Consider the following 12478-nt stretch of genomic DNA (forward strand, 5'->3'; position numbering starts at 1 on the left):
TCAACATCATCAGGTTGTCAGTTCATTTCAATGACAATGGTTAATTTGATCTAATAAAAATTCTAATGAGCTTTAAAGGAGCTAGAAAAGTTGATCTTAATGTTCATATACAGAAATAAACATACAAGAATAGCTAGAAACAGCAATGAAAAGGAAGAGCTTTGAGGGGAGCTAGACTGAAAAGACATTAAAATATACTCAACATCTATAAAATTAAAACAGTATGGCATCAGTACATAAATAGAAAGATAAATGGTACAGAAGAGAAATTCCAGAAACAAAATTCCAGAAATTCCAGAAAAATCTAGAAATCTAGTATAAGATAAGCATAGTGTTCTGAATGACTGGAGTAAAGACATTCATCATCTTAAATGGTACTGAGACAACTGGATGGCCATTTTGAAAAATACAAGATTAGACCCAATCCTCACACCGTACACACACACAAAACACTAAACATAACCATAGAAGTGATACCCCATCACCTTTGCTAAATTTTCTAGTTTAGAACCAAGTCACATGTCCTGCCCAGACTCAGTGAAAGGGGATTATACAATAATGTGTGAATACCAGAAGGCAGAGATCAGTAGTAGTCACCTTAGGATCTGTCCACAATAATATTTTTGTTATACATAAAGTTTTTATTATATTTCAATACAATTTGAGATGTGAATATGTACTAATTTAATTCATATCATAAATAATTTGAGAAAAAGTATTTGATCAAATTCAAACTCTGATTATAAGAGGTAAAGAGAATATGAAGGGAAAAGTATAGATATAAATAATAATTCTTTAAACAAATTAATATTGTACTATATAAATTACAGTAAAAATAATTCTGATATGTAAGCTAGGTAATGTTTTTAAAATTCAGCATCTTAAAAAATTAAAAATTAAAAAAATAAAATTCAGCATCTTTCTGTATAAATATTAGATACAAACATTAAAAGCCTCAGAAATCTTCTGCACGGCTTAATTAAAAACATAACTTCAAAGTATTTCTGTGACTAAGCGAAGAGATAATCATCCTCTATTCCCACTAAGCAAACAGCCAGACCTTTTTAAAAAACAGATTTAGGCTGAAATATTCATTAGGGACTTTGAAAGGGTAAATATTATCATTATATGTCACCTAAATAATGGTTACCATTTATGTGAATGATCACATTACATGATAAGTATCACTTTCTAAAAAACAGAATATAAAATAATTCCACATTTCTAAGTGTTAAAATATAGCATTTCATTTTGTTCCTATTGATTTAAATGTTTAAATATATATACATATTTTATCACAAGATATAATTTTTCTACTCAGAAGCTAAAAAGAGGGACATCTAGTTGCTATAATTTTGAAATATCATAACAGATTTAAAACAGCTGAGAATCTGATAAATTTGTGTTTTTATGAAAAATTATGAAAGTTATACATACGGTAAAACACCCTTGCTTTTGCTTTGTTCTTCCTCTAAAGAAACCCATAAAAATAATACCATATAATATAAACAAAATGATATTAAGCACTATAATAGTATTAATATTGACACCACACTTCTCAGACAATGTATCCTAAATAAACAAAAATTCAGACATGAAGGTACAGTAAATACTGAAATAGAACCTGAGGAGATACAGGTTCTAGAATTGTAAGGCTGTTTATGGATTTCAAAGTCCAATAATAATAAACAGAAGTAACTAGGTAGTTGAAGACTACTAAAAACAGTAGGTTTTTTTTTTTTTAATGCTTAAAAGTATTGGAGAGCAAAAGAGTGAAAAATTACCAGGCCAGGATGCAGAGAAGAATGGACTCCCAGGACGTAGAATCATTTCGGGGATCCCTTTTTCGCCAATTATGAATAGCAACAGCATTTCACAGGAAAAGGATTGGACTCCAGGGCCACCAAAGGTTCATGAGTTTAGTCCCAAAGTGTAATCTTAGGTTTAAGGTTATAAAAAGGCCTTCCAGAGACTGCAGATCTACTATGAACCATCCTTATTCCTGAAAATGATTAATGCTATGTGCCCTCAGACACAGAGCAGAATCAAATTCCCCTAAGATTTAACCCATGGTCTCATATTTTCTATAAATATATTTTGCAAATATGGTATCAGTACAAAATAAAAAAATAACTGGGCATGGAAATAGGTAAGAAAACAAGAATAGGAACCAGGAAAAACAAAGGATGATGGAAATAGAGAGCCATGGGAATTTAGATATTATCTAGGAAAAGCCAATGGCTTTAAAATAGCTATTATATTGGAGGAGATTACACGCAAGATTAAAAATTTGTCTAAATTTTGTAAACTATAAAAGGCAATTAAAAACTATAACAGATTAAGAATAATAATTTAGTCTGAAAAACTGGAAAATATAAAAACAAGAAAATGAAAATACAATAACCAAAATTAGGAACTGAATGGATGAGATTAACAGCAAATTACACACAGAGGAAAAACAAGAGTAAACTGAAAAATAGGTCAGGAGAGAGTGGAAAAATATGAAAAAGATATAAAAGTTCTGGTGTTACTGGACTCCAAAAGCAGAAGACAGAGAGAATGGAGAAGAAGCAACACTTGAAGAGTACTGGCTGAACTTTCTGAAATGCCCAACATGATAAATGAATAAACAATAATAATAACTAAGCAATCATAGTAAAACTGGTAAAACAAAAAGAAAAAATTCTTAAAGCCAAAGAATAAAAGAGACTTAGGATGAGATTAAAAATCTGAATAGTTTATTACTTTTAAAGAAATTCAATAGTTTATATCTTATTTTAAAGAAGTAATTAAAACATGGCCACAAAGAAAAACCTAAAACCATCTGGACACCTTGGTGATATTACCTAACAAAGGGGAAGACAAGGAAGTCTCAAACAGAACCCCCCAAAAGCACTAACCATATGGAAAAGACTGATATATTGGATATTAAAATTAAGAACTTCTCTTCATCAAAGACATAAAAAACAGTGTGAAACGCAATCCACACAGTGGCATTTACCACACATATCATCAACAAAAGACATGCATCAAGAATGCATAATACATTATTACAAATGATTAACCAAAAGAGAATACCATAGAAAAGAATCACAAGAAACTTGAAAGAGCACTATTTCATAAAAGAGAAGTTCAATTGATGATTAAACATATGAAACTTTTATAATATTATACATACTAAACCTTTAAGAACTAAAGAACCACTTCAGTTCTTAAGAAAATGCAAATTCAAATTACAACATATCAGTTATATATCCATCAGAATCCTTAAATTTAAAATCTCCTATAACACCAAGTATTGTCAAGAGTGTAGAGCATTAAGAAAATCATAGAGCCCTGGAAGGAGTATAATTTCATATAACAATTTTATGAGTTAATCCTCTAAAATTGAAAAAATGGATGCCCAACACAGACCTATCAAAAATGTATGCACTTGTGAACCAGGGGACATAGATGAGAATACTCATAAGCCCATTAGTTGTAATGGTGAAAAAACAAAACCAGAATTATCAAATCAAAAAATAGAAGTGATTAAATGAAGTGTGCTATAATCATACAATGAAATACTCTACAACACTGAAAATCATCAAATTATAGCTAAATGGATGCAAGAATGTGAATGAATATCAAAACATTATGATGAGTGAAATACACATGAAGAATACAGCAACAGACTAGAAGAAAATATTTGCAAAAAACAAATCTGATAAAAGATTGTTATCCAAAATATATAAAGAACTGTTAAAACACAACAGTAAGAAAACAAATATCCCATTTAAAAAACAGGCCAAAGATCTGAACAGATATCTCACCAAAGAAGATTACAGACAGAAAAAAAAATCATGTGAAAAGATGCTGCACATAGTATGTCATAAGGGAAATTCAAATTAAAACAGTGAGATACCACTACACACCTATTAGAATGGCCAAAATCCAGAATGCTGACAGCACGAAATGCTCACAGGTATGTGGAATGTGGAGCAACAGGAACTCTCAGTCTTTGCTGGTGGAAATGAAAGATGGTACAGCCACTTTCAAAGACATTTTGCCAGTTTCTTACAAAATTGAACATACTGTTACCATATGATCCAACAATTGCACTCACTGGTATTGACCAAAAGGAGTTGAAAACGTATGTCCACATAAAAACCTACACATGGTTGTTTATAGCAGCTTTATTCATAATTGCCAAAATTTGGAAGCAACCAAGATGTTCTCCAGTAGGTGAGTGGATAAATAAACTGTGGTACATCCAAATGATGGAAAGTTATTCAACACTAAAAAGAAACGAACAATCAAGCCATGAAAATGCATATTCCTAAGTGAAAGGAGCCATTCTGAGAAGGCTATATACTATATGATTCCAGTTACATGACATTTTTGAAAAGGCAAAACTACAGAAACAGTACAAAGATCAGTGGTTGTCAGAAGTTAGGAGAGAGGGAGGGATGAATAAGAGAAGTACTGAGGATTTTTAGGTCAGTTAAAGTATTGTGTATGATACTATGATGATGAATACATGCCATTACATATTTATCAAAACCCACAGAATGAATGCACAAAGCTAAAAGTGAACCTGAACGTAAACTCTGGACTTTGGGTGATAATGATGTGTCAATGTAGGTTCATAAATTGGAACAAATGTACCTCTTTGGTGAGGGGTATTGATAATGGGAGAAGCTATGAATCTATGGGGTAGGGGTATATTTCTGTACCTTCTGTTCAATACTGCTGTGAACCTACGACTGCTATAAAATTAAAGTCTATTTAAAAAGTTCAGATTTACAAAACAAGTCAATGAAGAGATTTTTTTAATTAACAATTTAAAGTCTTTGAAATTAAGAAACAATTTAAAAATAATTACTGGATCAAAATAAAATAAAAATTGAAATTACTGATAATTGAGAAAATATTTCACATTAAAAATACAAACTGGGGCTTCCCTGGTGGCGCAGTGGTTGAGAGTCCGCCTGCCGATGCAAGGGACACAGGTTCGTGCCCCGGTCCGGGAAGATCCCACATGCCGTGGAGCAGCTGGGCCCGTGAGCCATGGCCACTGAGCCTGCGCGTCCGGAGCCTGTGCTCCACGATGGGAGAGGCCACAACAGTGAGAGGCCCGCGTACCGCAAAAAAAAAAAAAGTCACACACAGTTCTTGTCATACAGTTATTACATTTTCACAGGAAAGCACTCACACATACACAAGAGATAAGTTGATTGACTATATGGCATGATGATTATTTACTATTCATTAAGTGGAAGTGGATCATCTTAAAGGTCTTCACCCCTGCTGTCTCACGCTGAGTAGGCAGAGGAGGAAGAGGTGGAGGAGGGGGGCGGGGGAGGCAGGCGAGGCAAGCACATTAGTGTAACTTCACAGAAATGTACTGTGATTTCTGTCAGACTTTTCTTGTTTTTTCATTTCTCTAAAAATTGTTTCTATACAGTACCTCTCCTCCACCATTTGCTTTCGTTTCAGCGGCCCTATCACAGAAGGCTCCAATGTCATGAAAGAAGTTAGAAGTAGTCTTGAATAATCAGAACCCCATGTCAAACTGTCTAATGTCAATGTGTTTTCTGGTGCTGCTTCTTCTACATCTTCTTCCTCACTGTCTGGCACTGGTTCAGAAGCACTCAACTCCATCAAGCCATCCTTAGTTAATTCCTATGGTGTGGTATCTATCAGCTTTAGAATTTCTCCGAGATCCATATCTTGAAACCCTTCAACCCCCACTTTTTTTTTTTTTTTCTATATCCGCAATCTCTTCCATGATTTCCTGTCTCTGTCATAAATCCTGTGAAGTCATGCTCATCATCTGGACAGTTTTCTCCAGCAGGAATTTATTGGTTCAAGCTCTGTAGTTTTCACAGCTTTTTCTATAACACAACGGCATCTTCCAGGGCAAAATCCTTCCGGACTTTCATGATGTTCTCCCTATCTGGGTTCCCTTCCATAGCACTGACAATCCTGTGCATAGAGTACTGTGCGTAATGAGGCTTAAAGATCCTTATGGATGCCCTGATCTAGAGGCTGAATTAGAGATGTTGTTAGAGGGCAAGTAGACCACTTTGATGCCGTTGGTGTTGAACTCATGGAGATCTGGGCATCCAGAGGGCACTGTCCAATAGCAAAAAGAACTTTAAAAGGCAGTCCCTTATTGGCAAGGTACTTCCTGACTTTAGGAACAAAGCATCAATGGAACCAATCCAAAAAAATGGTTCTCGTTATCTAGGCCTTCTTGTACAATCAAAAGACAGGAAGCTGATATTTATCTTCTCCCTGCTAGGCTCCTGGATTAGCAGCTTTATAGACAATGGCAGTCCTGATCATAAACCTGACTTCATTTGCACAAAACAGTTGAGTTAGGCTACCCCTTCCTGCCCTAAATCCTGGTGCTTGCTTCTCTTCCTTACTAATAGAAGTCCTTTGTGGCATTTTTTTCTAGAATACAGCATTTTCATCTGCATTAAATATCTGTTCAAGCAGATATCTCATCAATGATTTCCTTAATGGCGTCTGGGAACTCATCTGCTCCCTCTCAGTCAGAAGCTGCTTCTCCTGTTATCTTGACATTCTTTAAGCCAAACCTCTTTCTAAAATTATCAAACCATCCTTTGCTGGCGTTAAATTCTCCAGCTTTAGACCCTTCATCTTCCTTTTCCTGTAAGTTGACATATAATGACTTCACTTTTTCTTGAATCATATTAGAGTCTATAGTGTATGCCTTTCTCACAACAATCCTGCACCCACATAAGTTGCATTTTCAATATGAGATTAAAAGGTATTATGCAATGAGTACAAGGCTTGAGCACCTTCTGGAGTAGCTGCAGTGATGGCTTCACAAATTTCTTTCTCTGTTTTTTACAATGGTCCTTATGCTGGATTCATTTGTCTTGAAATGGCAGGCAACTGCAGCTGCAGACCTCAATCTATAGTACGTACCAAGCAATTCAACTTTTTCCTGTAGTATCATGACTCTTCTCTGCTTCTCAGGAGCACTTCCAGTATCACTAGTGGCACTTCATATGGGTCCCATGGCTTCATTTAATGTTTACAGTATTGCACTAAATACGATGAAAAATACACAAGAACCACGAAAGCTCACTTTTCACTGTGATGTGAAATTTACTGGAGAGAAGAACTGCTCATGCAGATATGATTAGCGTCACAAGGCATTTTAAGAGGATACTCAACACTTAAATGCAAAAGTATGTGTGCATACTTCAAAAGTATGTGTGCGCCATTTTCCAGTGACCAATTATGTACTAAATGGCTTGAGGTCCCATTGGATAGAATGGAGGAGAATGTATTGTGTGTATTGATGAGATGGCATGCGTGGTTCCTCAAAGGAACCCAACCACTATTTTAACTGATGGGCTCTGGGAATCAGAGATTCAAATCAGAATCATGAAAAGACTGAAGGATCACAATTTTCTACTAAGGCAGCTGACATCAACCTTCTGCTTATTGGTTCATGATTTTTTCTGGTGATACAAGTCCAACAATAATCTAGTTGGCTGCCAATTTAGCTCATCCCTCCGATCTCACTTAGGCATTTCCACATATCCCTGCCGACCAATACCCACTGTTGGTCATCTGGTCTTGCTGACTATTAAGGTAATTATATCTATATTCAAGAGTTAAATGTCACCACCTGGCTTCTACTGTTCTGGAATCCTGACATACACATTGTCACTAGAGAGCCCAGCTGACTGGAATCATTTTTACTGTCTATCAGGACCTACAGAGAACAGCCACCACTGAGTTCCACAGATTCCAGGGCTCCCCTTACTGTTGTACTCTTTATGGTCCTAGTGAAGGAAGTGTTCTGGAAGACCTCCAAGAAAATATAGTCAGTTAATGGGCAGTCTGATATTATGTAATACATGCATTCCAATACATCCAACTTCCTGAGTTTCTGACCCCAGTGCTCAAAATTTCCCAAGACAGTTCCAGCAACTCCCACCTCACTAACTAGAGGCAAGCATCATGTCCACACTTTAAAAAGCCATCAGCAACTCCACGTAAACTCACTAAGATATGAAATCCTGAAATATAGGAGAGTGACGCCGTATCAGTATAGTCTCCCTTCTCCAGTCTTATATCCCATGTCCCCAGGTCCAACAGCCTCTCTGTGCACTCCTGATTCCTGCCTCTGCATACTTGCCAGGCTCTGCAACTTTCTGAGTGAATAAGCTATCTCTTCCTATAGCAGAGACTGTGTTTTCCCATTCATGCTACACTGAGACCTGATGCTTCTTACTGATCTGAAGACAGTAAGTAGAGGCAGGGGACACTCTGGAGGAGGACATCTTTTTAGGAAGCATAACCCTCAGGTGAAATCTTTGCACTGTGTCCAGAGAAAAGGAAGCTATTCTACTCTAGCAAATGGCAGAGGGCTACTTCTTCCAGTCAGGAGTGTTCAAGAGAATTTAGGATTCAGGGTTCTAAGGTCGTACTCATAAGTGTCCCCACTGTAGGCCTCAAAGTCTTACCCCTTGTCATCAGGCAACGACTCTGGCATGCGTAAATTGTCATGACTGAGCCTTCAGTTTCATCTGCAGTCTGCCAACCTTATGATTAAACCCTGGGCGTAATTTTCAAGATATTCTGCTCTCTGGCTATAGAGGATGAGGGTCTTTAAATGCTGTTATGAGGGCCTCTGATGTTCACATTATGCCTTGAATTGATGGAAACCTCCTTTTTTTTTTTTTTTTTTGCGGTACGCAGGCCTCTCACTGTTGTGGCCTCTCCCGTTGAGGAGCACAGGCTCCAGATGCGCAGGCTCAGCGGCCATGGCTCACGGGCCCAGCTGCTCCGCGGCATGTGGGATCTTCCCGGACTGGAGCAAGAACCCGTGTCCCCTACATCGGCAGGCGGACTCTCAACCACTGCGCCACCAGGGAAGCCCAGAAGCCTCCTTCTTTAAGCCTTCATGGCAATTAACAAAAGCTAGGCAAGTTTGTAAGCATAGTTACCATCGCCCCATGACTTTCAAGTGCTAAAGTTGCTACATAAACTAGTACTTCTCCCTCAACCTACACTTTATCCTATCAAACACAGTTAATATTCTCAATAATTATTATAGCACACCAGGATAATCACTACCCCACTCACCATTAGCACTGTAGTGCTTATTGCCATTTGATAAGTCATCCAATTATAAAATCCTATGCTGAGGGCCTATTATCTAGAACTGCTTCCAGTAGCGACCAGTTAAGTCAGAATAACCTCAATAGCAGATGCTGAAATAAGGACTTGGATGTGGGTACTTGCCAAGGAGAGTTATCTCAGGAAGCATTGGTGACAATGTGGGAAATGGAGGACAAACTCCCATTCTTCGTTGGCCAAGGATTACCCATACTGGCATCAACTGCTTTACACTTCCTGGTTGCACCTGGGCAGAAATGAGTAGCTTTGGAACTAAAAGAGAAACAAAGATTCTCATTCTTTTTTTTTTTTGCGGTATGCGGGCCTCTCACTGCTGTGGCCTCTCCCGTTGCGGAGCACAGGCTCCGGACGCACAGGCTCAGCGGCCATGGCTCACGGGCCCAGCCGCTCCACAGCATGTGGGATCTTCCTGGACCAGGGCACGAACCCGTGTCCCCTGCATCGGCAGGCGGACTCTCAACCACTGTACCACCAGGGAAGCCCGATTCTCATTCTTTATGTGGAATATTGGAAAGTACAGGAAACTGTCCACTGCAGCCTTGATGAAACCCTAAAAGCCATGAGAGTTGGCAAGATGTATCGTAAGTATCTGCCACAACATTTTATCAAAACTTCTTTCACCTATTTTTATCTGATTTCCCCTTTATTTCCCACTGAGGAACATTAGTTTCTATCAGTAGGGTTGTTAGAAGGCTGAAGGAAAAAACAATTCAATACTATTGACCTTCATTACACAGACATTGAAAATGACAGACATTATATTTTACATAATGCAAATATGGGTCACCTTCACATTGTAAATTGAGAAATTTTACAAAAATAATATGTGTGTTTTCTTTAAAGTCTGCATGTTGCTCCTCAAAAGTAAACAATTTTCCTAGAGAATACCACTTCACTCATTTCATATTTATTTTTATATCATAGTTTATTTTTCCATTAAATTAATTTTTAACTTACCATTTTTGAGTTCCAACTGTGTTTAGGCCAGGGCCAGAATGAGAACTTTACCTTGGCAAGATTAATAATTTGGTGTCCCTTTAAATGAATATTTTGACCCCATACTGAAGCCCTGCCCACTGTGTCTGCTATTCCCTTCCCCCAGCATACACCACAAGAAATTATCTCCAATTTTTTCCATGAACAACTGGTGCGGTTCATGAAAAAAAACTCTAAAAAGCGTGTGGACCCACCAATTCCTCGGCCCCAGGGCCTTCACACTATTGACGATGAGCACTTGAGCACCAATTTATCAGCCACCTCAGCTGGACTCTGCTTTTAAGCTTCCCGCTGGCTTCACTCCAGGTTAGCCAGTGTTCCTGTCTCATTTCTCTCTGAAAGCTCTTGCTTCTCTTTAGAGTTTCGGTCATTTGGTTACCCTGTAATCTCAGTTCTCCAACGCTTTCAAGAAAACGCATGAATTTGCAGTTCGCCCAGCTTTTCTTTCTTTCATTGTAAAGGTGGGAACAATGCTTTTTCCAGCTCTTTACATCTTGAGCAAAAACTGGAAATGCTATTGATCATTTTTACTTGTTTGCTTTACTGATGTGGTATCCCTTTCTGTTTACTACATTCTATACCCAGAAAATTTTAACTCTTCCTTCAAATTCCATCTCAAATATGCTTTGCTCACACTTTCCTTATTCTTCCATGATAAATCAATCATTCCCTTTCAGTACTCCTTCACTACTTTCTTCATTCTATTCCATTAAATAAATTTATTGAACACTTACATTGTAGTACTGATGCAATGGTCCCTAAAGAGGTTCACTTAATAAAGGATACAGGCAAGTACATAGATAATGCAAGGAAAAAATCAGTAAATAGGAAGAGAATCAATTTCAATTTGGAGAGGTTATGAAAAATACACAAATGAGATGTGATGTCTGACTACATACTTAAAGCCAAACAGAAATTATCCTGGGAAGAGGAAAGAGTTCATTCATAAGAATCTCAAATCACTAATGTATCAATAATAAATTAATATAGTATATTTTGGCTAGTGTCTCCACTGCTAGCCTGAAAGAAGCTTTAAGTAAAAACTATGTGTTAGTCATCTTCATTAAGAGTAGCAACCACTCATTTATAATTGTTTACTGACTTGAGTGACTAGCTTTGCTTCTTAAAGAGAGCATTTTTTCCAGTATAAGCACACTGCAGGAAATTATTGCTTTAAGTATGAGGACCCTATTGTCATCACTGCCCTACACTCAAATAAATAAATTAAATTAATAAATATTTATACAAATATAAATATATATTTAATATAAATATGTAAATAATATACATATATTTCTATTTTATAAATATATTTTATATTTGTATACAAATAATATATGATATATATTATATAATATAAATCTTATATAAATAAATAAGTAAAACAAAAAAGTAATGAATGTAATTCTATCTACAAAAACTGTCCACAAAATACCCTCTACAAATTAGTATTCCAAGTTTTCTTCTGTTTATAAAAAATTTCCCATTTATAATAACTAGGGCAAAATGTAATTTCACCATTCAGAACTATATAATTTATTTTTCTAATATTTCATACATATGCCAAATCCTCTAACTCTGTATATATAAGCTTAGAAGTCCATGAGTTCAGTGAATTAAAATACTGTCTCTCTTACCTGGAAACAAAAATGTTTCTAACGTACTGCATCACATAACAGATAATTATTATGGATGGTTATACCATTTGTGCAAAAGTAAAGTACAAATTTAAATTGTCAGTGTTTATAATGATGATGGAATCTCACAACAAAAATAAAGTATTTGTTGCTTAAGACCAAGAGCTACTACACAATTCATTGGGGGAAGAGAGATGCAAGGAACAGTACAAAATGAAAATGAAGGGCTCTCGTTAAAAATTTATTAAGAATTTTAATATGGCGACAGAAGAACATTCAATCAGGCATGATGCCCTTCTAAGCATGAGGCCCTGTGTAAATGCACATGTCACACACCCAAGAAATTGGCATTACTTATGACAACCAGTATGTAGCACTGCAAAACACTGGAGGCATCTCTTTGACTTAAAGCATAGGACTCTGATTTAATCTCATTGGTACTGAGAACAAAATAGCCTTCCTTAACAGGAATTTCCCTAAGATCTTATGCTTTGACCTCATTTTTAAGTTTAGAGACTATGGAGAAGGAATAAAAACTGGTTCTGCTCACCTTCTCTTGAAAACCTATGATACCTAAGTGACTAGTCAAAGATATAACCATCTAACTTGAAATGTTTAGGATAATTCTATTGTAAATAATGTATTGTTCTAAATAAAAACAAACAAAAAGATCA

The 12478-nt window shown here is 36.4% G+C and overlaps 1 protein-coding gene across 1 annotated transcript in view; it reads right to left on the bottom strand.

Annotated features, from left to right (window-relative positions):
* Nucleotides 1–12478, bottom strand: part of ATRNL1 (attractin like 1) — a 691263-nt gene that overhangs the window by 474605 nt on the left and 204180 nt on the right. The window lies entirely within an intron of this gene.

Source organism: Phocoena phocoena, chromosome 16, assembly GCF_963924675.1.
Source record: "Phocoena phocoena chromosome 16, mPhoPho1.1, whole genome shotgun sequence".
Classification (NCBI taxonomy): Eukaryota; Metazoa; Chordata; class Mammalia; order Artiodactyla; family Phocoenidae; genus Phocoena; species Phocoena phocoena.